We start from the raw sequence: 25625 nt of genomic DNA on the forward strand, positions 1-25625 counted from the left end.
CCTCTTTGTCGGTGGTTTTCCGACTTGATGGGCCCAACCTGCAGGAGCCATGCCTCTTAATCACTCACTTAGCACACGCTCACACCACTCACTGTATGTATTTTTCTCACTAATCACATCTGGGCACATATACATATCAAAGGGTTCCTGGGTACTGGTAGGGGGTCGGGAGGGTGTGGGTGTCGGACCGGGTTTCAGCACGTCTGTAGCTCTATGAGTTTTGATTAATCACATCGATCTTTGAGACTCTTTTGTGACTTGTTGACTTGACTTGACAAATAGATGGACATTTAATATATTTTCTTAAGTTTAAATGTTTAAATATTAAATGTTAAATGAATTGTGGTGGTTGATTTTGAGCTTTTAAATACAGTGTCTTAAAGGCAGGAGTAAACCGGCACCATTGTGAATAACGATGACTGCTGATTGGAGGCAACCGGCCGCGGAGTACAAATGTTTTCCACTCATGTAAACATTTTTGAAATGATAGTAACAAAAATTACATATTGTTTATTTGCCAATGGAATTTTGGAGCTTCCGAATGATTTAAAGGCTGCTTGGAGCCAGTCACAAGAAGGAGTCAAGCCATATAACCTTGGACAAAAATCCTGTCTGTTGGTTGTTTCAGCACTGTGTCGAAATCATCGCTGGCCTGTCCCAGAGCAGTTATTCCAGTTTGCTGTCCCAAGTTATAAATGCGATGTTGGATGGGCAGATAAATCCAATACCGATGCACTTGGGACAAATTAAATTGAACAAAACATGGCTTTTATATGGTTGATGACATCCACAAAATTATCGGAACAATAGACTGCACTCATATGAAACTTGTTCTTGCCTCAAACATCGCAAGGAAACATTTTTTAAATGTGCAAACTGAGTGTGATTCAAAAGCTGTGACGCAGTACAGTATTCAGGATTAGTTTGTCTCTTCCACGAACACTTCCAATTCCATCACCTCAAACCATCTTTTAGCTTGTGGCGATCTGGTGAAAACCATCAGAGCACCCTTTAGCACAAAAAAATGGGACATACCTTAAGGATAAAAATAGGACAGTCTCCACCACTTTTACACCTGTTGCAAATTGCACCAAAATCTACCCAATAGTTACGATGATGTACACTACATGCACGTAACTAAACAGTACCTTAAAAAGCTGGACACTGTGTATAATTCAGCCTTACGCTGTATAACCAGATGTGAAAATCGAGTGCATCATTGCACTCTTTATGCTGCGGCAAATTGTTCATCTCTTCCCACACTCATATTTACATGATGGCTCTGTCTCTTTTGCTCAAAGCTCTGAATGGTCTGGTACCCTCTTATTTAAGCGCATTTTTGCGTATCAAGCAGAAGCAGCAAGCCCTTCGATCCAAAGATGCCCTTCAGCTGGTTTCCCCAGAAAGTGAACCAAATTAGGGAAAAAGGCATTTAACTATGCTGGTCCTTTGGTCTGGAATGACCTACTAAAGTACTTCAAATTGCTAGGACTAGTTGCACAAGGAGAATTTAAAACTATTTTAAAAAGCCTACGAAAGCAGCTCTCTCAGACATTGAGACTGTGTCTGACAACTTGCCTGTAAGTCTGAACCTGTTGTGAACGTTCATTCTTTGGCTCTTGGAATGTTATTTACCAGTGTTGTAACTGTTTTTGCTGCAGTGCATGGCCAGATCACGCTTGTAAAAGAGATTTTCATCTCAATGATGTGAATCTTGTTAAATAAAGGATTTGAATTGAATTGAATTAAATTGAAGTTTGTTTTAGTGAGCACGGAATTTAGTGATCGCTTTTTGGGATCTCTGTACAGGCCCTCAGAGTTCAGATGGGCATAACAAATAGTTCAAAAGATGCCCAGTAAAAAGGTATATACTCTTGTTACTGTCCAGTGACAGCCTTGTAAATCAAATGTATTTCCGGATTAGGATCATGTTTTAAATTTTCCATATACTGCATTATTTTTTATTTTTTCCAATAGAGTTCGATTTATTAGGACCGGTATTATGGTGTATAAACGTTTAGAAACAATTATTATGAAGCAGTGGCGTATAGTGGGTGGTGGGTGCTGGAGCACCTGCTCTTCTGTGCTTGATGCCCAAGTAGCATTTTTTTTATAAAACCTTATCTCTGACCTTTAGACAAAATTTGACAAAATAATCCATCCATCCTTTTTCTGTACCGCTTATCCTCACTAGGGTCACGGGCGTGCTGAGCTTATCCAAGCTATCTTTGGGCGAAAGGCAAGGTAAACCCTGAACTAGTCGCCAGCCAATTGCAGGGCACATACAAATAAACAACCCTTCGCACTCACATTCACACCTACGGGCAATTTAGAGTCTTCAATTAACTTACCACGCATGTTTTTGGGATGAGGGAGGAAACCAGAGTATCCGGAGAAAACACACGCAGGCATGGGGAGAACATGCAAACTCCACACAGGCGGGACCGGGATTTGAACCCCGGTCCTCAGAACTGTGAGGCAGATGTGCTAATGAGTTGACCACCGTGCCGCCTGACAAAATAATAATTTATATTAATAAAATGACCTTGCTACCCTGGTTTACATGATTCACATAGTTGTGCCTTGACATGTCCTGTAGCTGCCATATGTACTTTAAGTTTGTCTGACACTCATCCAGATTTATTGTTATTATTATTGTGTTATAGTGTGAGCTAACTTAAATTGAAATTTAGTGAGACGAGTTATAATTACTAGACTAGTTGGAGAGAGCGAGGCAGAACATCTAATGTTAAGATTTTCTTCATCGTGTGTCTCATTGTTAATGTATGTGTTTGTGAGGAAAATGTTAGATCAGGAGTATTTTGAATGTAATGTTGAGATATTTTTGCAACTATTGTTTTGTACTACTGAAGGTGCTTAATTGTTTAGTTTCTCACATTACAACATAAAAACAATCTTATCACAAAGTAATTGGGGCAGAGAAAGCACATCATTTCAGCCATATACTGTACAAAGTAGATTAGCAGTTATATAGGAAAGTCGGTTTGTCAGGTGTTTCAAACTGTTGTTCCATGGGCCCCCTTTTAACTTTGAGCACCTCCCACTTCCAAGGGCACTGAATGGCCCTGCCCTATCACCAACCATAATGAATTGATCAACAAAACACTAACGTAATTGTGAGTCAAAATATAGTAAAAAAAATCCCGTCTTTTCCATGTTTCCAATGTTTCCAAAACTAGTCATTACTGACACTGAAATAATATACAGTATAACCATAGTAACATTCATTACAGGGCAGAGGGTGGTTGGTGGTGGGGGGTGGGGTTTCTAGTTAGTATGATCTCTACATTGTAGACTACAAGTAATCATCAATGCACATTGTTAATCACTACTGCTGTACTTCTACTCATCATCCTAATATGTCCAACCATAAGTCTGTTGTGACATGGCAATGCAAAAATGTGGCAAAACATTTTTAGTTACAAAAAATTATGAACAACTTCTATTATTTTCTCTGTCACTACCGCACCCTCAACCCACTATTCATACAAAAATAGTCCCCACTAAAATATGCACGGAAGTAGGTAATCTGAAAACAACGACCTTGTTATTTATCTTTTCAGCTGATTGTCGTGATCATTGTCGTTGTTCCCGCCCCAATCAAGACTTTTCATTTCATTTCAAGAACTACCATCATTGCCACCCTTGTCACCATCACCACATTCTGTCACGAACGGATGGAGACTGCTCTCAAGAGCAGGCGGAGGCTGAGAGGTTGTGATGAACAGTTTATTGAAAATGGAAATGTAGATGGTCCTTGAGATGGGCTGGTGGGTTGTTGAGGCAGACAATGCGTGGCAGGCAGTGACGAGGACAGGCGGCTGGCTTGGTGAGGGACATGGAGGGAACACTGAGGACAAGGAAAAAGACGGAGGTCAGAACGATCTCAAGGTGTTGCGTAGCTTACGTGGAAATTGGGGAGCCGTTGTACCGCTGGAGAAGCTTCAATACTCTGGTGAGAGTTTCCGAGATCTGAGAGGCTTTTATGCAGGTGGTAACGAGGGCTGATTGATCACAGGTGCGCGGCCGAGGAAGGTGCTGGAAAGAGAGAGAGTGAAGAGGAGAGAGAGAGGGTGAGATGGCGCAAAGCGTCACCCAGGCTCCAACAATGGTACTGGAGGGCAGCTCATGACACATTCTTTCTTAATGATTTAATCATCATTAGCATCAGCAGCATCCACTCCTAACAAATCAGACTTCCTTTCAATCTCGGTGCACAAATGGCTAGAAGAACAATGTTTTCTATTTGAAATACTTATTGAGAAAGATTGTGTCATTTTAATTGGGAGAGACAACAAATGCGTGGCCATATGCCAGTATTTCCTATTTGATCATATGAGAGGCAGCTGGTCAGCGAACCTGTCCCAGATAAGCTTGAGAACATACAGTATTTGTTGTCCAAAGTAAGTCATGAAGCAGATGCTGGTTTTGGGGAAAAAAAAGCATTATGCATTTTATTGTGTTCCGTTGGTATGGTTTGTATACTGTTTACAACAGCCCTACAGCAAGATGAGTTTGATGGTGACTGTGTTTAAACCTCCACCGAGTTTCTTTAAAGGACTGTTCGGACAAGTCCCCACTTTCTGACTCGCACGTGTGCATTAAGGAATTCCAGCATTCCTCGTAATTCTCCCCTTTCCCTCCTCCACTTTTATGCATGCTGCCTTCAAGCTTCCCATGTGTTTTAGCCCTTCAGGTCAGAGAAATTGATGTTGTGTACTGAGTGAAATTGCACTAATCCTTGCATTTTCCTTGTGTTGTAATTTGTTCATGCAATAAAAAAGTCTTTATTGGGCTATAATTTGTGCTCCCTTATCAAGTCAAGTATATATATATATATATATATATATATATAGTATTATTTATAGAGTGGCAATTCACAACAGAAGTTATATTGAGGCACTTTACATATTACCACCATGCTTCTCACACATGAAGAAATTAACTTATCTTGTTTATCAGTTTATTTTTGAAAGGGGACAATGCAATTTCATAAAACACATGAAGTACACATGGTTAAAAAAGCCAGAATTAGCCAGAAGGCTAGTTTTCATCTGTAGTCCCCTGGCCATGATGTAAAAAAGCAGTAAAATACATCTACAAGACAATATAATACAGGATACATAATCAAATCCCAATACATAATCTGTCCCTTTTGAACATGATTCATGTTGAGTTCATTTGTTGTTGTTGTTAAGGATCGAATGTATTTTATTTTATAGCTTATAGAATCCAATGATACTTTGTTTATCTTTTTCTTTTTCTTTGCCATGTTCAATAAATTTGCAACAAAAAACGAAGGCCCTCATGAGCAAGCACTATAAAACAGGCAAGTAATAAAATGAAGGAATGAGAAAATATCTGAGCTTTCCATCCTTTCAAAAGTAAACTTAAGGAAATATATTAAATGTCCATTAACACAGATATGAAATGAACAAAAAGAGAAAATGTCATAACCATTTATAACAGAAATAAAACAGCACATTATTACAGAAGTATAACAAGAATGTGTAATAGCAGTAGTAAAGCAAAAGAGAGACATACTGTAAGCTTGAATATACTACTGCTAATACTAATAATAATAACAATAACAATAATAATATTGAATATACTGTATATCATCATGATCGTCATCATTGTCATCATTGTAAAAAAAAAAAAAAAATCCCATGACAATCCATCATTACAGAAGTAAAACAAGAAGATGCCGTAACGGTCTTGAGGTCAATCCTGACTATTGATTAGCCCTGACTATAACCAAAGAAGAAGGTTTTAAGTCTGCTATTGAGTAGTGAGAGTGCCTTCGGCAGTAAATCTGGATGATGGCTCCATAAGAGAGGACCTTGATAACTAAATGTTCTGCCTCTCATTTGGGGAATTACAAGTAAATGGGAGCTTCGGGAGTGTTTTGCTATCGTGGGTTCAAAAGGTACCGCAAGCTTTACGGGTGTCATGGTACCTGACCATCTGTTCTTTATGAGTAAAGAGAAGAATTTTGAAATTGAATTCTAATTTTCACAGGAAGCCGGTGCAGTGAAGCTAGTATGGGTGAAATATAATCTATTCTCTTTGTTTTAGTCAGTACTTGGGCTGCAGCATTTTGGATCAACTGGAGAGTTTTTATCAATTTGCTCAAGCAACCTGCTATAAGAGTGTTCCAATAATCCAGCTTTGAGTTCACAAAAGCATGCACATATGTTTCAGCAACAGCTAGTGGCAAGAAATTACACTTTTGATGTTGCGCAAGTGAATAAATGCTGTCTTGAAACTTGTTCTATGTGGGTGTTGAATGATAATTCCTAATTAAAGATGACGCCAAGGTTCCTCAGTGTGATGCTTGAGGCAAAGAAATCTAAAGCAGCTATGACATTACAAATGTGGCTTCTTAGGTTTTGGGAGGCAATAAATATAATTTTGATTATACCTGAAATTAGTCAGAAATTGCCGGTCATCGATTTCTTAATTCCTTAGGCATGCTTGAAGGTTGGCTAAGTCATTGGTTCCATCAGCTTGCACTGATAAATAAAGTTGTGAGTCATTTCCATAACAGTGGAGGTTAACAAAGCATTTTCTAATAATATTATCAAAGGAAAGAATGAATTGTACAGGTCCAAGTATGGAACCCTCTGACCTTTACATACTGTATGCAATCTGACAAATAGATTTGAAACCAATTTAATGTGAATCATACAGCTGTTTGGCAACTGCTTTCTTGAGAATCTTGGACAGTAAGGGTCCTTGGTCAAGGCGCCCTTCTCTCTGATGATTCCTGCTGAGTCATCTTCTTGAAGGCGAGACACGGTTAGCAAGCAGCCATCAAAATCGTCCATAATACTAATGCAAGCTAAGCAAATAAATGATAACTTCTACAATTTATTTAACACCTATTGTGAGTGTCTGCTGGGAACGTCTGGCAGAATCCCCTTTCAGAAGGAGTTTCAACTCCCACCTCTGTCAGAACTTCACCCACGTCTCGGGGGAGGCAGGGGACATTGATTCCAAGTGGACCATGTTCCGCGCCTCTATTGCCGTGGCAGTCGACCGGAGCTGTGGCCATAAGGTAGTCGATGCCTGTCGTGGCGGCAATCCCCAAACCCGTTGGTGGACACCTGCAGTGAGGGATGCCGTCAAGTTGAAGGAGTCGTCCAATCAGGCCTTTTTGGACTGTGGGACTCCTGTGGCAGCTGATGGGTACCGGCTGACCAAGCGGAATGCAGCTTTGGTGGTCGCTGAGGCAAAAACTCTGGCGTGGGAGGAGTTCGGTGAGGGCATGGAGAACGACTTCGAGGAAATTCTGGTCCACCATCCGGCGTCTCAGGAGGGGGAAGCAGTGCACCATCAACACTGTGTATAGTGGGGATGGGGCGCTGCTGACCTCGACTCGGGACGTTGTGAATCGGTGGGGAGAATACTTCGGAGACCTCCTCAATTCCACCAACACGCCTTCCCATGAGGAAGGATAATCTGGGGTATCTGAGGCAGGCTCTCCTATCTCTGGGGTTGAGGTCACTGAGAAGGTTAAAAAACTCCTCGGTAGAAAGGCCCCGGGGGTGGATGAGACTCACCCAGGGTTCCTAAAGGCTCTGGAATTTGTGGGGCTGTCCTGGTTGACACGCCTCTGCAACATTGCGTGGACATCGAGGACAGTGCCTCTGGATTGGCAGACTGGTGCGGTGGTCCCCGGGAAGTTGAATTTCAGATTCAGGAGGAGCAGTGTGGTTTTCGTCCTGGCTGTGGAATAGTGGACCAGCTCTTCACCCTCGACAGGGTCCTCGAGGGTGCATGGGAGTTCGCCCAACAAGTCTACACGTGTTTTGTGGACTTGGAGAAGGCGTTCGAGCTTGTCCCTCGTGGAGTCCTGTGGGGGGGTGCTTCGGGATGGTCATCCGCGATGGGATCAGAATAGAGCCGCTGCTCCTCCGCATTGAAAGGAACCAGGTGAGGTGGCTCGGGCATCTGTTTTGGATGCCTCCTGGACGCCTCCCTGGTGAGGTGTTCCGGGCACGTCCCACCGGGAGGAGAGCCTGGGGACGACCCAGGATACGCTGGAGAGACTACGTCTCTCAGCTTGCCTGGGAACGGCTTGGGATCCCCTCGGAAGAGCTAGAGGAAGTGGCTGGGGAGAGGGAAGTCTGAGCTTCCCTGCTGAGGCTGCTGCCCCCGCGACCCGACCTCGGATAAGTGGAAGACAATGGATGGACGGATGGATGAAATACAGTGGTATATATTTATAATTTACTAACTATAAGTAAAAAAAATAATATTTTTTACGCATTCTGGGAATGATGACATAGAATGGCTGCTGGAAAATTGTTACGTGGCTACTCTCTGCAGAGCTAAGCTAGCCACTTGCGAACAATTTATCGTCAGCGAAAAGAGTTAAAAATACCACACTGCGGCGCTTTTGGATGCAATTTCCAATCAGGACGGAATGCAACAAAGGAGGTAAGCATTCATAGCTTTCCCAAAGAGAGAAAGTTGAGGAAACGGTGCGAGGATGTGGTCGGAAGGGGGAGGATGCAGTGGGAAGAGTTGATCTGCCGAATGATCCGCGGCTGTGTTCTCGTCACTTCAGCCCAGATTCTTTCTTTTTATTCTTTCCTCACAAGGAGCCTGAACGGCCGCGTGTGACAAGCGAAAGCCGAGCAGAAAGACAGGAGGTGCTGGCCACGCACCTTGATCAGCCTACTTTAGCAGTAGCTATAAATACACCACTGAATATGACCAACTCGAGTTTCTTCACACCCGTCATCTTCACCCTCTTTTCTTGTGTCTTCCTCACTCTCCTTTCCTTGATCACAGTCTGGCTCGAACTGAAATGGCTGAACAGCGTTCATCGCTGCCAGTGGCTGCTACTGTGGCTACTGCTAAAAACTCCGGGCGTCTGGCACATCCCCATTTGACGTCACTACCCAGAATGCACTGTGACGAAAAAACAATGGCGGCCTATGCTGAAATTACGATTTGTAAAAATATATAAATCTGGCAATGATTATCGGAAGTTGTATCTTATTGTTATGTTACTCAAGTCGAAAGAGATCATATATACCAAACATGTCATTGCAATCAGAGTTCACTTTAAAGACATAATTAATAATTACATTAGAATATATTGCAGATCAAATGGTAAATAAACTGCACTTACAAGTAAATACTGCTTTATCTACCCTATCAAGTTGAATAAAACATTTACCTTAATGTTTAAAAAAGAACAGTTCTTAAAGATTAAATGCAAACGTGTTGAACTTAAAAGTTAAATACAATTGCACAATACTTCGTCAGTGATTCTTTTGCGTACCACGAGAGAGAGCTTACGTAACACTAGTGGTACTCATACCACACGAAAAAGCACTTCACTAGACTAATATTAAGTCTTACTTGAGGATACTATATACGTGGCCATCGGTAGCTTTTGTTTTTTTACCTGGCGCAAAGCTTTATACCAGTCAAAAGCTAATACAAATTGTTTAATTTTGTAGAGTAGAGCTGTCATTATCTTGTATTGCACTGCATGTCCTACTGGGAGTATAACAATAACAAAGCAACTACACTTGTATTAATCATATATGACCCAAATATGTCCTTTTGGTTTACTGCATGACCATTTGCGGGCCGCTCTTAATTTTTTTATTTCTTGATTTTGGACAACCCTGAAATATTTGCATGTTGTAAAAAAAAAAAAATAATAAAGAGGATAAAAGGAATTTTCCCTTTGTGAAATGGATCCTTCTTTTAAATAGGAGCATGAACTCCTTCAGAATTCATGTTAACAAGTCAACATGCTTCTTGCATGTGTTCTTTCTTACTTTCAAGATAAGCTACTCTAATCATGGGCTACACAAGCATAATTGAGTTGTGACATTATGTGGTGCCTGCTCATCTAAAAAGCAACATTTTTCCTAAATATGTAAATACTACAAATTCTCTTTCAACAGTCCCCCAGATGGAGTATTTTCTATTTAATTTAGTGGTTTGCAGACTCCTAGTGGTTTGAGTCGTGATGTCGTAGACAGCAGAATGAGGGCTTTTAGGTCAGTAGATGTTTACTTTGAAAGGTTTTCAAGACAGGAGAAATGGAGCTTGGGCAAACTTGAATCATATTTGTTAAAAAAAAACAAAAAACAGTTGCATTGTGCCTGTCACCAATCCCAAGTGGACTGGAAACTTTCAAATATGTTAAACAATGGGGTCAGCGTCACATTGTTAGACCAGAATGACGCATGCTCTTGACTGCCTGTGAGGAACCACAACATGACTCGTGTAGGATAGTTTGGGCTGCAGCCTCTCCCAGTCAGTAGTTTGCAATATCATAAGGCAGTAGAGTGTGACTGAGCGTATGTCCTGTTAGAGTCATCATCATCAGAAGCCAATTTTCCCCTGGCCACATTACCTTTCTGGTCTGCTAATGTACTCCATCTGATTCTCTGACTCTTCATTTTCTTGCATATCCTGAGAGGAAAGTCCCTCCATCTTTCTTCTCCATCTCCTGCTCACATGTGAGTAGCTCAGGGGAGGAGGCTCGAGTTTGACGTTGGAAATGACTTGACCTGGTTGCTTATGTACGAGCTTTGGTGAAGTAACAGCAGTAAATCTTCTTTGTCTAAGCCTCACTTGTTTTAAAAATCCCTACAAAGGCTTCTGGGGTTAACATTCTTTATAGGTCTCTTTTAGCTGATGAAGAATGTTGCCAGCTTCCTAATGCGTCTTATTATGTTGCAAAATTCTGTATGTACACAACAACACAGCAGTAATAAGCCATTTGGGGTCAGAAAGGCAGTGAGGACACAAGACAGGTGGCTTCTGAGCTAGAGAAGCAGTGTAGCAATTCTTCCAGAATTTACATTGTGGATGAAGTTTGAATGACAGAATAAATCAATGCTGGCAGCATCTCCCATGTCAGGAGGAGCAATTTTGGAACACTGTTGTTTGTTTCTCTATTCTGTACAAAATAACCCAATTATTATTAGTGCTGTAAAGCATTGTCCCGGGGGGAAAAAGAGGTATAGAAGGCTAGAATATGTAGAATATCCTTAAATAAGACTTAATAATAGTCTAAGAGTTTAGAGATAACCAGCGACTGTTTTTTCAATGATGGGGGTCATATATGAGTGCCGATGCTAAACAGAACCAGCTGCTCCTCCAGGAGGTCGGGGAGCTAACATGGGAAGCAGGCACATTGGTTTTAACCCCAGAGGGATCAATCACATCGGCTTGGCATAAAGCTTCCTGGGCGGCATCAACGCCCTCAGCATATGCGTTTTAATGTTTAAGAGATTGATAAGTGAAGGTCAATCTTCTTTTCACCTCGAAAAAAATAGGCAAATTGCAGACATATTTTATACACAGTGGAACCTGCAATGGTGAACACTGGTAAAGTTGTTAAATTGTAAGTTTCTTTTCAACATATCTTGACATACACAGCTATTCACACAAAAGTTTGCAAATCTAGTGAGACTTCAACTTCAAAGTCTCAATACTGAACAGGAGAGCCACAAATGATTATTTTTTCCATACACTCTGAGGACCAGACTGTGAACATGCACGTAGGAGAGTTATGACCTTTTTTATTTTTATTTTTTTTTAATTTAAAGCAGAATTATATGCAGTACTGTGCAATTTTGTTTTAGCCACAAATAGATTTGTAGTTTTAACAATTCCATTATGGTCATACTCTATGCAACTATAATGCCGCAAAGTAGAGTGCAGACCTTCACTAGTGCTGCATTGTTAATGAAACTGAAAATAATTCATAGTATTATATTTTTGTTTGTTTATCTTTTTTAAAATTTCATTAGTAGAACAAACAAACGTGAGGTACCTTTATGATTCTGGGAGGTGCACCTTTCCAATGATAACATCATGACTTACTAGGCAATAAAGTACATTCTTGTACCTTATCCCAACAAAATGTAATTGGTTCTCCTTTTTTTTTCCCAAGCACTACACACATCTCCTATGTCAGCTCAGTACAGTACTGTATGGCTAAAGCAACAATAAATTGACATCATTATTTAAAAAAAAAAGAATAAAACGTACATTGCAGTTTAAGCTCCGTTTAGGGGGAGTAACACGTTAACGTGATGAGACTTGACTCTTGTTAGCACACTTAATAATCCTTCCTCTGCACATTCATCACCGCATCATGCATCCGCCACTAGTTAAAGGGTGAGTACATAAATTGTTTTTTCACTGTCAAACAATTATTGATACACTTTCTAATAATGATGCCAATACACAACTATTTGTGTCACATGCTGGTATATAGTCTTTTATCAATGTTTTAATCCTTAATGATGTTATACAGAGATTGAAAAATAAGAAATTGAGGCACAGAAAAAGGTGTGCCTTAAACACATCAGGAGTATCGGTAATGGGTTGATTGAGTATAGGTGTGTGTGCCACATGGGCACCAGCCAATCTGTGCAAGTCAATGCTGGCTGACTTGTCAGGGATCACATTCTTATTTCACTCAATAAAATACCCAACAGTTTATAACTTTTGTATTGTGGTTTTATACATTTTTTATTATATTTTGTTTTTTACCATCATTAATAAACAAACATACTGTAAATATTGGAGACTGTTAATTCAGCGCGGATCAAATATATACCGTATTTTCACGACGTAAAAGGCGCACCGTATTAAAAGGTGCAGTCTAAGTTACGGGTCTATTTCTGCATTTAACACATACATAAGGCGCACCGTATTATTGGACGCAGGCATGGTTAAACATACGCTAGCTTAAAACATACGGTAGTATGCATGCACGCTAAAACAATGTTTTTAAAAAGGCAGCGGGAGCAAAACTGAGTTTGGTTGTACTTTAGTAACGTATTTAACAATGTACTCATGTTATTTTTTGATCCATCCTCATCCACAAATCCCTCAAAGTCCTCATCTTCTGTATCCGAAATGAACAGCTGGGCAAGTTCTCAATCAAGCACGGCAGGTTCGAATCAGTCTCGTTGCCGTGCGGCTCCTCAGAAATGATGCCGGCTTTTACGAAAGCTCGAACAACAGTGCAAGCAGACACAATAGCCCTAGCATCCACAATCCTTTCACAAATTGTGGCGTAACTCGCCGGCGCTGCCTCCTAGTCTTAGTAAAACTGTGTTCGTCATCTGTCATCCATCGCTTCCACCCCGCTCGCAACTTCACTTTGAATGCCCTGTTTACACCGATGTCCAGCGGTTGGAGTTCCTTAGTCAAGCCTACCGGAATGATGGCAAGCTTCCTCACTTGCTATACATGGCAGAGTTATTGCACTCAGTCAAATGGTGACTTGAAACGCTTCTCCCGGCTGTTCTTTGCTCATTAATCCATTGCTCGGGTTGGTATTCCAACTCGGGCCACCTCGCCTTGTTTTCGCGTTTTGTTTGTCTTTTTTTTTCGCGGAAACTTTTTTTAGTTGATTTTAGTTGTGTATTTCAGGTCATTATCCTGTTGCAAGACCCATCACCTGTGACTGAGACCAAGCTTTCTGACACTGGGAAGCACATTTCTCTCGAGAATGCCTTGATAGCCTTGAGAAGTCATTGTACCCTGCACAGATTCAAGACACCCTGGGCAAAATTAAGCAAAGCAGTCCCAGAACATAACAGAGCCTCTTCCGTCTTTCACAGTAGGGACAGTGTTCTTTCTTGGCATGGTTCATTTTTACATCTGTGAACATAGAACTGTGCCTTGCCAAAAACTTTCAGTATTGTCTTGTCTGTCTGTAGGACAGACTTTGTGTCTTCTCAACATGATGCAATGTAAAAAAAAAAATACTTTGATGAGAAGTAAAAAATAAATTAATCTTGTCGGTCACTGAATAAAGTAATAAAAAGTCAGGCATTTTGTAATTGAACATTATTATTTTTTTGTCTTTAAACAGTTTAATTTATGTTAACAGACAGCTCCTTTAATCATCAAAAGGAATACAGACAGAAAAAACAGAATACAGATTTGTCATACAGTCAAACAAACACATTTCCAAAAATCCTATCCAAAAAGAAGTGACATTATGAAGTCAAGTCATTCCTGCATTCAAGTTAAGAAAAACACAGCAGAGAACATCTGTAAGAGATTTCTCCCTTCATGTTGTTATTCATGACCTGATGTGTTCCTACAATCAAGACGATGATCAAAAGCAATGACCCAGACAGTGTGTCTATATTTAGCATACTGTATGCACACTGTGAATTTTATCAGGACAAATGATGGCCACTATTTTTATCCTGCCTTATTTATTGTGAGCAGTCACTTAAATCCTGCTAAAATATGGTCTTTTTGGTTTGTTTTAAGATGCATGTAACTTATTTTATGTTGAAACATTTGTGGAGTGACTGATGGTGTACAGTCCGTACCTCAGTTTTTGTGCCACCACCTGTACATTTTTGGTACAGTTTTGTGGATAAATTTAAAAATATTTCTGTCTTTAAATGTTTTGCTTGTCAGCTAATGCATTATGCAGTGTACTAAAGAATAAACTCATTTCAAGTTAACTGTTATTAAAACAACTTTTTGGGAATGCTAAACTCCCTCTTATTGCTTGACTACTTGTACACATGTGACAATATATAATATACTATAAAATATCCATCCATCCATTTTCCATACCGCTTATCCTCACTATATCCATCCATCCATTTTCTGAGCTGCTTCTCCTCACTAGGGTCGCATTGCGTGACGCAGAGTCAATGACAGTTACACAACGCACAGATCTTTCTGCTAATCGGTGAAAAGTGACATGTATTCTGATACCACCGTATCCCGACTTTTACGATCACTGGGCTTTATCTTGTCAAATCAAACACTGTCGGAGAGAGGAAGCCAGAAAACATGTCACTGGTCGATGCGAGAGGATGCACCCGTTACCATGGCGACGATAACAACAATGGATCGCGCCAATGTATTGTACGGTGTTGGGGGGAAAAGAACAAAAAGAAGAAAAGCGTGGTGTCGTCACCGATGCACGGGAGTGGCCTGTCCATTCAAGAAGTGCTTGAGGTATATTCATATACTTTAAATGCAATACGGCTCGCAAGCGGGCAACATAATGTTATGTAGCCTAGCAAGCAGTAACGTTTGTATGTAAACAAGCCGGCGTTCTGTCGAATCATGCTTTAAAGCTTCAGTAAACATTGGTTGGTGCACATGAATACCATAATTTTGTTACAGCTGAATCATACACAATATATTTGGACCCCAAAGTAAAACCACAGAAGATGCAAGTTTACAGACTTTATTCAACAAAGGGAGCACGCTGACGTAAAAAAAAGACTATTAACAGAACGTGACGTGACAGAAGGTCAATGTGAAAACAATCTAGCGGACCGGTACCTAAATAAGGACGGTGGACGGGGAGCCACAGGAGGAAAACACTAAACGGAACTAGGAGAACTAACTCTAACCTCCACAAGGAAGAGAAGCAAGAACAGAAAAACACAGTAGTACTTACTAGAAAAACAGCAGACGAAAATAGCTATTGGCAGGATGGAATGAACGTGGGAATGCGTGAGAATGTAACAAAGCTGGTAAGGCAATGGCAACAACCAAATATTTCAGCATTTTCCCCCAGCGTCTCCCATACTTAAATACACTGCTGATGACAAATCACTATCAGCTGCGTCACGGGAGACTCCGCCCACCGACCAGCACCCAGGGACTGCAACACAACAGAAAATTCCACACAGGAAACAAGCAAACAAAACAGGATATAAAAAATTTCTCGTGTATAATGCAAATTTTTTCGCATAAATGCGCATTATACATAGGTATAGGGGAAAATGAAAAAACTTTCACATTTTATAAATGTATGCCGCCATCTAGAGGTTATGAAAAAGCTGTACACTTTCATTCCAATATAACAGGGGTACGTACGCATGACCGCATACACTGTACATTATGTACAATTGTGCTCATAAGTTTACAAATACTGTGGCTGAGTTGCATTCAAGTACGGTACTATACATTTGTATTTTATGTTTAAGAAATTTCTGTTTTTAAACAGGAGGCATGGTGGCCGACTGGTTAGAGTGTCAGCCTCACAGTTCTGAAGACCCGGGTTCACTCCCCGGCCCCGCCTGTGTGGAGTTTGCATGTTCTCCCCGTGCCTGCGTGGGTTTTCTGTGGGCACTCCGGTTTCTTCCCACATCAAAAAAACATGTATTAATTGGAGACTCTAAATTGCCCGTAGGTGTGACTGTGAGTGCAAATGGTTGTTTGTTTGCTTGTGCCCCGCGATTGGCTGGCAACCAGTTCAGGGTGTACCCCGCCTCCTGCCTGATGATAGCTGGGATAGGCTCCAGCACGCCTGCGACCCTAGTGAGGAGAAGCGGCTCAGAAAATGGATGGATGGATGTTTTTAAACATGTATTGGAGTATGACTCTTATTTAACAATTATATTGAATAAATTTGGATGTAATATTTATTTAAGTCCATTTTCATTTTACTATTTTCAAACACAATGTCAATGTTCGAACTGTGCATAATGTTGGAGTGGCTTGCAATAATAAATACAGATATACTTTTTCAAATAAAATCTCTGCTTCATTTTTTGAACATTTAGGTCCACCTAGTTAATGTATTTGAATGTTGGTCATTATGGTGGTACTTGGAGAGCGATGTATTTTTTTAGGTGGTACTTGCTGTAAAAAATTTGAGAAACACCGTCTTAGTTGAATAATTGATTTGATGATATTTATGTTACTATTATTACAGACATACTTTATCCATGATAGTACATGTCGGTATAGTTATAAACCCTTACGTTTGCCACCTGCAATTATATATACATATATATATACATATATAATGAAATTATGTCATAATTACTGCATTACTTAGTAAAGACATCAATCAATGTGAAATGTGGGATTACGTGATGTACAGTATGTGTATGTGTAAATTTATATGGGGGAAATGTGTGCAGACGACACACAAAAAAAAACTAGGTAGAAAACACATACCTGAAGAAAACACTCACACTCTACAGAAACCGCACGTCGTCACCCCACCCTAATTGTTTTATCTCGTCATGGTCTTTAAACCAATTGTCAATGGTTCTTGTGAAGAGAAAAAACATCACTGTACTTTTAATTTGAGAGCTTGGTAGCTTCAGTACATTTCGCATATTAACTTTGGTTTCCAGCATGGATTGCGCCATTCACTGCTGAATTTTTGCCGTAATACGGATGTTAACCATTATTGTTCAAGTGTATTTATATTATTTGTAGTTCATTGAATGTTTGTCTTTGTCTTAAATTTCTGTTGCATTTGTGTGCATGAAACCCTCACTGTAAATTGTGTGCAGTAACCTCTGAGCTGAGCTGAGCTAAGCATTACCTTGCATCTTAACAAATATTTAAGATGCTAGTGTGCTCATCCTCGTATTTACGCGAGGTAAAAGAGCCTCCGTTTTTCTTGTTTGACTCATCAGCGCCACATAACAATCATGGCTGACAATGTTTCTATAAGCAAACTAGGTAAATACAGCAGGCTTGCTTTTAAATTTGTTGAATATATAAAATGCTTCCTATTCTTAATTATATTCTTGAGGTTTTAGTGTTTTAGCAATTGTGAAAAACTGTACTCGGTGAGAATATGTTTTGTCTAACTAGGTAAAAAGTGCTTAAGGTTCCAATTCAAGGAATGGACACTGAGCATTTTGTTCAGAGAATAAGGTTTAAGAAAGACTGTAAAAGAGGGTTTAGAGGTTTTTTAGTGGAAACAAACATATTACAGCGACTCCAGGACCCGGGAGATAACGTGACAACCAATTCACCCAAAAGTCACTGACATAGGCTATATACAGGATATACAGTATATATTCTTTAAATAAATGGAGAATGAAGTGTGTTTGTGTTAGTGTGTGTGTGCATGTCTGTGCTTGTATATGTGTTGTGTGTGCATTCTGGGTCCATGTGGCTGACCGCACTCTAATGAATCCAATGAGGAATATGCTGTAACCGTCATAAAATCCAAACTATGGGAGCAATCATTCTGATATTGTCAGAGGGCGTGTGTATGCGTACGTGCATGTGCCTGTGTGTGTGTGTGTATGTGTGTGTGCATGTGTGCGCGTGTGTGTGCGTGTGTGTGTGTGTGTGTGCACATGTATGTATCTGTGTGGATGAGTGGTGGGAGTTGATTGATTTTAACTACAGTATATAAAGCACTTTGTGATTCATATAATTGGAGGAAATGTGTACCCCGCCTCCTGCCCGAAGATAGTTGGGATAGGCTCCAGCACGCCCGCAACCCAAGCGAGGATAAGCGGTACGGAATATGAATGAATGAATGATTTGATTTGATTTACTGAGGTTGAGCTTTTTCTATATAAGAGAGAAAATCTTGACATTTGACGACCATAAAATCCAAAACACTGCGGCGATCACTCTGATATTTTCAGAGGTTGAAGTGGGCATTGGTAGAGATGTTTATATAAATTTCGGTGAGGATTGCTTACAGTTTTGTGATATTAAACAATGTTAGAATCTTTTTGCTATGTAAGAGAAAAAATCTTGATGTCCATAAAAATCCAAAATGTTGGGGAGATCGTTCTATTTTCAGAGGTTGAAGTGAGCATACATAAAAATGTCCACATATATTTTGGTAACAACTCATTGCAGCTTTGTGACATGAAGCTGTGTAAAGCTTTTTCTCCATATTGAGCATATAAAGGAGTCGCCAAAAGGGCCCCATTTCACTGTGACTCCTTGGCCACTCGGCTAGTCTCCAGGACACGTCACAGAGACGTCTCCATAACCAACGGAGACTCAAGTCTCCATCAGGTCGCCATCTAGTCTCTAGACCAGTGAGATAGAGGTCTTAGCTAACAGAAAATAAATTGATCACTCTGATAACAGCCATGTTTTGTTTTATTGAAGACTCCCTGAGTGCCTAGCCCGACTGAATAATTGAAAAACACCATCACCACGTGTATATATATATATATATATATATACACACACACACCTGAACTGGTTGCCAGCCAATCGCAGGGCACATAATTAACCTAGCATGCATGTTTTTGGGATGTGGGAGGAAACCGGAGTGCCCGGAGAAAAACCACGCAGGCGGGGCCGGGGATTGAACCCAGGTCCTCAGAACTGGGAGGTAGACGCTCTAACCAGTCGGTCACCGTGCCGCCTGTTTGTAGTGTATTCAATTAAATATAGGTTGAACATGATTTGCAAATTTGCAAATCGTATTCGGTTTTTATTTAGGTTTAACACAACGTCCCAACTTCATTGGAATTGGGGTGGTATACATAGTGGCTGCATTTAAAAACAGCCCCCCAAAAAATCTTTCTGTGTAACAAATCATATGGATGATTTTTTTTTTAAATGACTGAACTGCCAAGAACTTTCACATGGAAGAAATCATATTTTATTATGCAATGGTAATTGCGTCAATACTGCAATTATTAAAAAAAAAAACAAAAAAAAAACACAGAGCATGAAAACAATTCAGTCATTCATCTTGTCATAGTTTTTTTGAGACGAGGCATTCCAGGGCAACCTGACAGAACGTGTGGTTTGTCTCAAAGAGATGGCTTCGTCCTCTTTTTTGCCACATTTGCATGGCTTATAATATACCTTAAAATATAAAGATAAGATATATATATAAAATATATAAGATAAAATTGTGCGTAGAATTACTGTATGTGTGTGATCCTTTCCAGAAAGAAGCATAAGCGTACTATTGGACATCTTATAAATGTTTTCACTGCATATGTTGAAATTCTTTTCCAACGGGCACTTAGGCATGAAATGTACTGGAAATGTATTTGCAGTCATTTACACACTGCTGTATTTCTTCATCCTGAGCCAACATAATGTCGAAAAGATGAGCCTCATGATGTGCAGCAGACACTTTAAAATCATTTAGGAGTAAGTGTGATTCTCCTCTGACATAGTTTTGCATTTTATGGTAAGGGCAGGCATGTAGGGCAGTGATGCTGCACAAGATTCATCATTCGCCTGGAGTGACACCTCGCCCCAGCAGCCTTGTCTCATTAGACAAGTCAAGGTCTGACCAATTGCTCCTTTTTTCCAAGTGTTCTCATGTAAGATTAGCAGGATACCATGCAGTCCGCTCAGTGTGAGCTGAAGCCAATCCCACCTGATTTTGGGCAAGAGGTGGGGTATACCCTCAACTGGCCGCCAGCCAATCGCAGAACACAAACTACTTCAGTTCAAGTTAACTTGACTGGGGTTTTGTGATAAAACACCAATAATGTCGTAATTTTAGCAGGATGTCTGTTAGATCAGAAGATTTAAGTGGGGACCTCACAAAGTTAATCTGTCCAATTTTTAACCCAGTTTCTCCCATCTGAGGAGGTCAGCAGTCAGGTTTTAGTGTCATGCTCAGCTATACCAAAGTGGATCCAAATGCACGACGAAATGTAGAGAGTGCCTTGAACAGGGGTGTCAAACTCAAATTAACAGTGGGCAAAAATAAAAAATTGTACCGCATAGAACTCAAATGTACAATAAAAGATAGATCTGTGGTATTTGTTTCTTATTTAAATAGATAAAATCTGTAGATCTGAAATCTAAAATCTGTCGTGACCAGATAACCTGCGTCCCCCCTGTCTTGAAAGCTCCCCTTTTACATCTTTCATTTGGCAATTTTGGGGAAGGGGAGGTATAAATCTGCCGAGGAGACTGGTCGCATAGTTGCTAATGACTGCAACAAAAATGGAGGGGGCACTTGCCTGTCTTAACTGACGCACCAACACACTAGCAAACTATTCTGGGATTTGTAGTATTAGCAGTACATGCGCGATATACTGGCGGGCCTGCTCTATTACTCATTTGATATGTTCTCGCGGGCCAAATATGATTACATTGCGTGCCGGATTTGGCCCACGGGCCTGAGTTTGAAATGTGACGTATCTGGCTTAGAAGGTCTTTTTTTCAGAGTTTAGGTTGCAGCAGTGTTGTTTGAGGAGCACATTAAGAAAATAATAAAATTGATAAGAACCAGAAAATAATAAATTGGAGATTGGTGAAGAAAAATGGATGACAATCTGAAATTAGATCTTTGGTATGCAGGTGAGTAAGGAGGCAAACGACATAAGTAGTCTCCTTTTTATTTGACGTTTTGCCTTGTACACGCACAAGGATTTTTCAAATCTTAAAAGATTTTTTTTGTGGCATGATCTTTGCCCTGTCATTCCTCTAAAGCTTGGGTGGCGCTTTGTGCCTTGCTTTTCCCTCTCTCTCCAGCAATCATCACCTCCTTGCCCGCGCACCTGATTTCAATCACCACTCATCACAGCCTGCATATAAGCCTGCCAGATCCAGGGATCCAGCACCAGAGTATTCGTGCCCATCCGTGGTACACAGGCCGACTCTCTAATTTATACTCTTGTGTTTGAAAATATTACTTGGTGACCCACTTATGTACTTATCCTCTTGTGATCCTCTTATCCTCTTGTGATCTCCACCGTTGTAAAAATGGCGGTCGTAAAAAAAATAATATAAAAAAAAAGGACTTACTTTGGAAAATACTTCTTTGCGTCTGGGGAACCCCCTTTCACACAAAAAACAAAAAGACATTTGACGTTTTTTTTATTTACGGTCCTTTCCTTGTTCCTATGTCAGGGCACTTATTTGATTCGTCACATTTTGTTTCATATCACAGTTCACGGCGTCATGACTTGGGAGGCGCCGTCTTTCCAAATACACATACTGTAAATCGTTTCAGTCGTAATATTGAACACGTTCAATATTTAAGCTTGTCGGCCCCAAACCCGTTTCAGAGCCTAAAATTGGAACAAATTCACTCTTAACACACCTGAGATCTGAGGATAATCTTATAGGATAATCTTAGAAGACATAAATTAGTCTGGCATTTGACATCCTTGGTCGGAAAGGGGCAAAATCGGGACAAAAACAGCCCGTCTTAATGTGAGTACTGGGCCTTAAAAGGGAGTTTCCTTTTTCTCCGTCACCTAGTGCTGCCTTCCGGCTCATGCAGGGTTCATTTGGTCTCAATGTGTGGTGAGCAGGGGCATGCAGAGAGCTTTCAAGGGGCAGATGCTCAAAGTAAAAAGTGGGCACATGGATTTTTTCTTTTTAATTGTAAAAACTATGTAAATATAATGTGAGCAGAAAATGCACATTTGTGGCCATGCAATACAAATTTGTAGCTCCTTACTGGACAGTTGGGTAAGCAAATCGAGAGATCCTTCTTCGGAAACGTTAAGGTAGAGACTGGCTAAAGACAGCGGACAGGGATACACTAGTAAGATTGAATTTTCTTTTAGGCTAGAAAAGAACATCAAAGAAATTCTGAAAAATCTTGCATTGCAGGCTTTGTGTCATTTGCTTACCCAGATGTCAAAACTGATTATGAAAATTTAACCAACAAATTAGTATTTTGTGTACATACTATATCTATTTTGGCCATAAAAAAAATATTTACAAAAATATTAGACAACCCTTTGTTTCTTCAATTTCTCATTTATTCTAATGTCTGGTACCACTAAAGCTATATTACCTGAAGAATACAATTAACATGACAAAATATACAGCAGCATATCCAAGTGATTTTTATTTATTATCAAGAAAACGATATCAGCTCTAAACTCCTTCAAGCTATTTTTGATGCCATCATTATATTTGTCCAAACAAATGCACTTTTAGTTTCACCAGACATGAAAAATTAACAAGAAACTAAAAGAAACAACGAGTATGGTCTAGATTTTTTCCATTTTTGTGCAAATCAGTGATCACAAATTATAAGCACAAATTGAGGAATGTTTCTTCTTCATTAAAATAGGTATAGCAAGTCAGGTATGTAGGCTAGGTAATAATATCAGCCTGAGTTTAGAACTTTTATTTCTCTTTATGACACATAATCTATCAAAATACTCTAAATATTTTATCTTAAAGGATGGACCACATAGACGCCTCCCAGTTGGTGGACTTTTCACCCTAATGACCGACTCACTCCACAATCCACATGATCCATTCACGGTTACGTTACTCATTAATTTGTCATAAATTGTCTTCCTTATCAACATGTAACAGTTTGACTCAATTTACATTACTTGTTAAAGATTATATCAGCTCTGTTTCTCTACCACCATGACCATCGTCATTAGTACTGTAACTGCTTGTGTGTGCGCCATTGGTAACAGGTTCAAGAACAACACACAACGTCACATAACAACATGTTAAATAGGGACTGAAAGCATTTTTGGGCAGAGTTATATAACATTCTAGCATTGAAAGGCCACAGACAGGCTTTCACACAAAACCACATGCAATTTAATTTAATTTATTTATTTTTTATTTTTTGACAAATGGGAGGTTTGGGCATCAAGAGGAAAAGGCGCAGGTGCCAGAGCAACCCATAGCCCCCCTCCCCCTGCACACGTCCCTGGTGAGGAGCATGGTCTTATACATGCTCCATATGTCAAGTGCTTTGAGACTACTGCTACTGTGAATTGGCACTGTGACCAGGCTGACAAATCAAGAATCAAATTTCCTAATCCACAGTCAAATTACAGTTCAAGTCCCAATCTGTGAGTGGCAACAGATCCGAACGAATCCGGAGAGCAAAATCCAAACAGTAGTGCAGGTTTGACAATCAGAAAAGCATCAAAAGTCCGAATGGGAAGAGGCAGAACAAGATCCAGATAAGAAGTTTAGATCCAAAACAGATTAGCTGGAGAGTACTGCAAACTGCAAGATACAATTGAGCACTCAAGAGATGGCAGAGAAATAAATAAATTAAATAAAAATGAGGTTGAAGACCATAACTGCTAATGAAGTGTCAAGTAGGCGTGAATGATCGGATGTGTCAACAAAATTAAAGCATTAAACAGGGTGAAGGATCTTGGATCATGACATAAACATCATCATGACAGTGTAGCGTATATTGGTCGAAATGAAAATGTAATTCATTTGGAAAAAGATACGAAGGAAGGTAAACGCCTGCGTTCACTTCCGGGTTAGCCCGATTTACGCTTTAAAGTTAAAATCAAACTAATTTGTCTGGTAAAGAGGCACCACGTCACTTTTTATGTGTAAAATTTAGAGAAAGTGACGAGAAAGCTTTTTATCAGTCTCGTAATCTGAAGTTCTAGATGACAGAGGCTTACATAAACTCAGAACACACACAAAGCACAAACAAGAGTGGAATTTTTGGTCTATTTAATGACATCTGCAAGAGGGAAACACACAAAGGGGTCTAACTAAAGAAAGAAAATAACACGAATAATGGTAAAAAGAAGGAAAATAGGGAACTAGAACATCGTGTGTTGGACTAAAGTTGAAAACGCAAGCGTTTAACGCGTTCAGTCCGGACGGGAGAGAGAGAGGACGAAGTTGGGATTTTTTGTGAAGCTAGTAATTTCCCCAAAATTATTAGGCACTAATATTGTACAGTCTGGCAATGACTGGTGTGTTACTCACAAACGTAGATCAGCTGGTAGATGGGGTGGACTGTCTCAGTCATCTCGGGAAGCACGGAGACAGGTTTGGTTGAATGAGAAAAGGATGCAGAAAAATGAAACAAAAACAAAAGAGGCGGAAGCAGACAAATTGTTGTTCGTCACGCCTCGTTGGGAGAATATGACCGTCTCTCTTCCTTCCTTTTCAGGGACTCGCTAGCAATTTCAGAGCGATCACGCTTGGCTGGAAGCATACCTGGTACTTTAGTAGCAGCTGCTCTGATCACCTAGCGGTGGCCCACGGAGAGGCTGGGAAGCCGAGTCTCCATCCCCAAGGCCCGCGGTTATCGAGCCGCGTGCCCTAACAAAGAAAGGAGAGGGGGGAGGTGTGGCCGAGGCCAGCCCGTGGCTGGCGAGGTTAGCCAGCCGGTACACCAAGAGAGAAAAAACACAAGAGAAAGCAAGAAGGCGGGAGTCAGGAGTTAAATACCCCGGGGGCGTGTCGAAGACTACCGAGGACCAGACAAGACCACACCCATCAGCTTGAATCTAGTCTACAATTCTGACCCATAAAATGGGTTTAAAATCATATATTAATATAATATATCCCAACTTTGTACTCTACTCACAGGTCAAGCATATAGACTGGCTGTTTATACTTTAGTCTTGACAAATTAACTGCTTATGGTTCAAATCAAATTTCATGCTGCTTGGAGTCAAATCAAGACAAACAGTTCTTAAAATCTCACAGCTGCACTTGTAAAGTTGGCACACTGACGGACATCAAAGCGTACAGTTGGAATAATTCGGCAGGGTTGGTAAAATATCAAAACAGAAATTTTCCTTTGGTTAAACATCAAATGCGAGTTCACGGGTCGGCTTTGCAGTCCCTCTCAACGCCAGCGGGTGGCGCCTTGCGTGCACATTTGAATATTAAGCAAATAGTTGCTGTATTTGCATTCCATCGTCTATCAGTCCCTTTGGGATTGCTGTCAGTTCAAACGAAGACAAGGACTCTTTGCTGACTGCAAGCCAAGATTTCGAGGGGACCTGCTAATGACTTTAGGGTCCAGTAGGAGTCTTCTTATGGTAGTCTCACAGCAGGGCCACTTGGAAGAATGCAGTTTATCAAGCCGTGGGGGGGAGTCACTGTGTCACCTCAGGATGCGGGGAGTATGTCTGCTACAACAGTGTGACGAGTATTAATTT

General features: G+C 40.4%; 1 long non-coding RNA gene across 1 annotated transcript; it reads right to left on the reverse strand.

Annotated features, from left to right (window-relative positions):
* Window positions 1-401: 401 nt before the first annotated feature.
* Window positions 402-25625, reverse strand: LOC133484168 (uncharacterized). The gene is made up of 3 exons (XR_009790303.1): window positions 24439-25625; window positions 3953-4059; window positions 402-3871 (listed from the first exon to the last, which is right to left on the reverse strand). It is a non-coding gene; the product is annotated as an uncharacterized LOC133484168 (long non-coding RNA).

The sequence above is a fragment of the Phyllopteryx taeniolatus genome, chromosome 9 (genome assembly GCF_024500385.1).
Source record: "Phyllopteryx taeniolatus isolate TA_2022b chromosome 9, UOR_Ptae_1.2, whole genome shotgun sequence".
NCBI classification, from domain to species: Eukaryota; Metazoa; Chordata; class Actinopteri; order Syngnathiformes; family Syngnathidae; genus Phyllopteryx; species Phyllopteryx taeniolatus.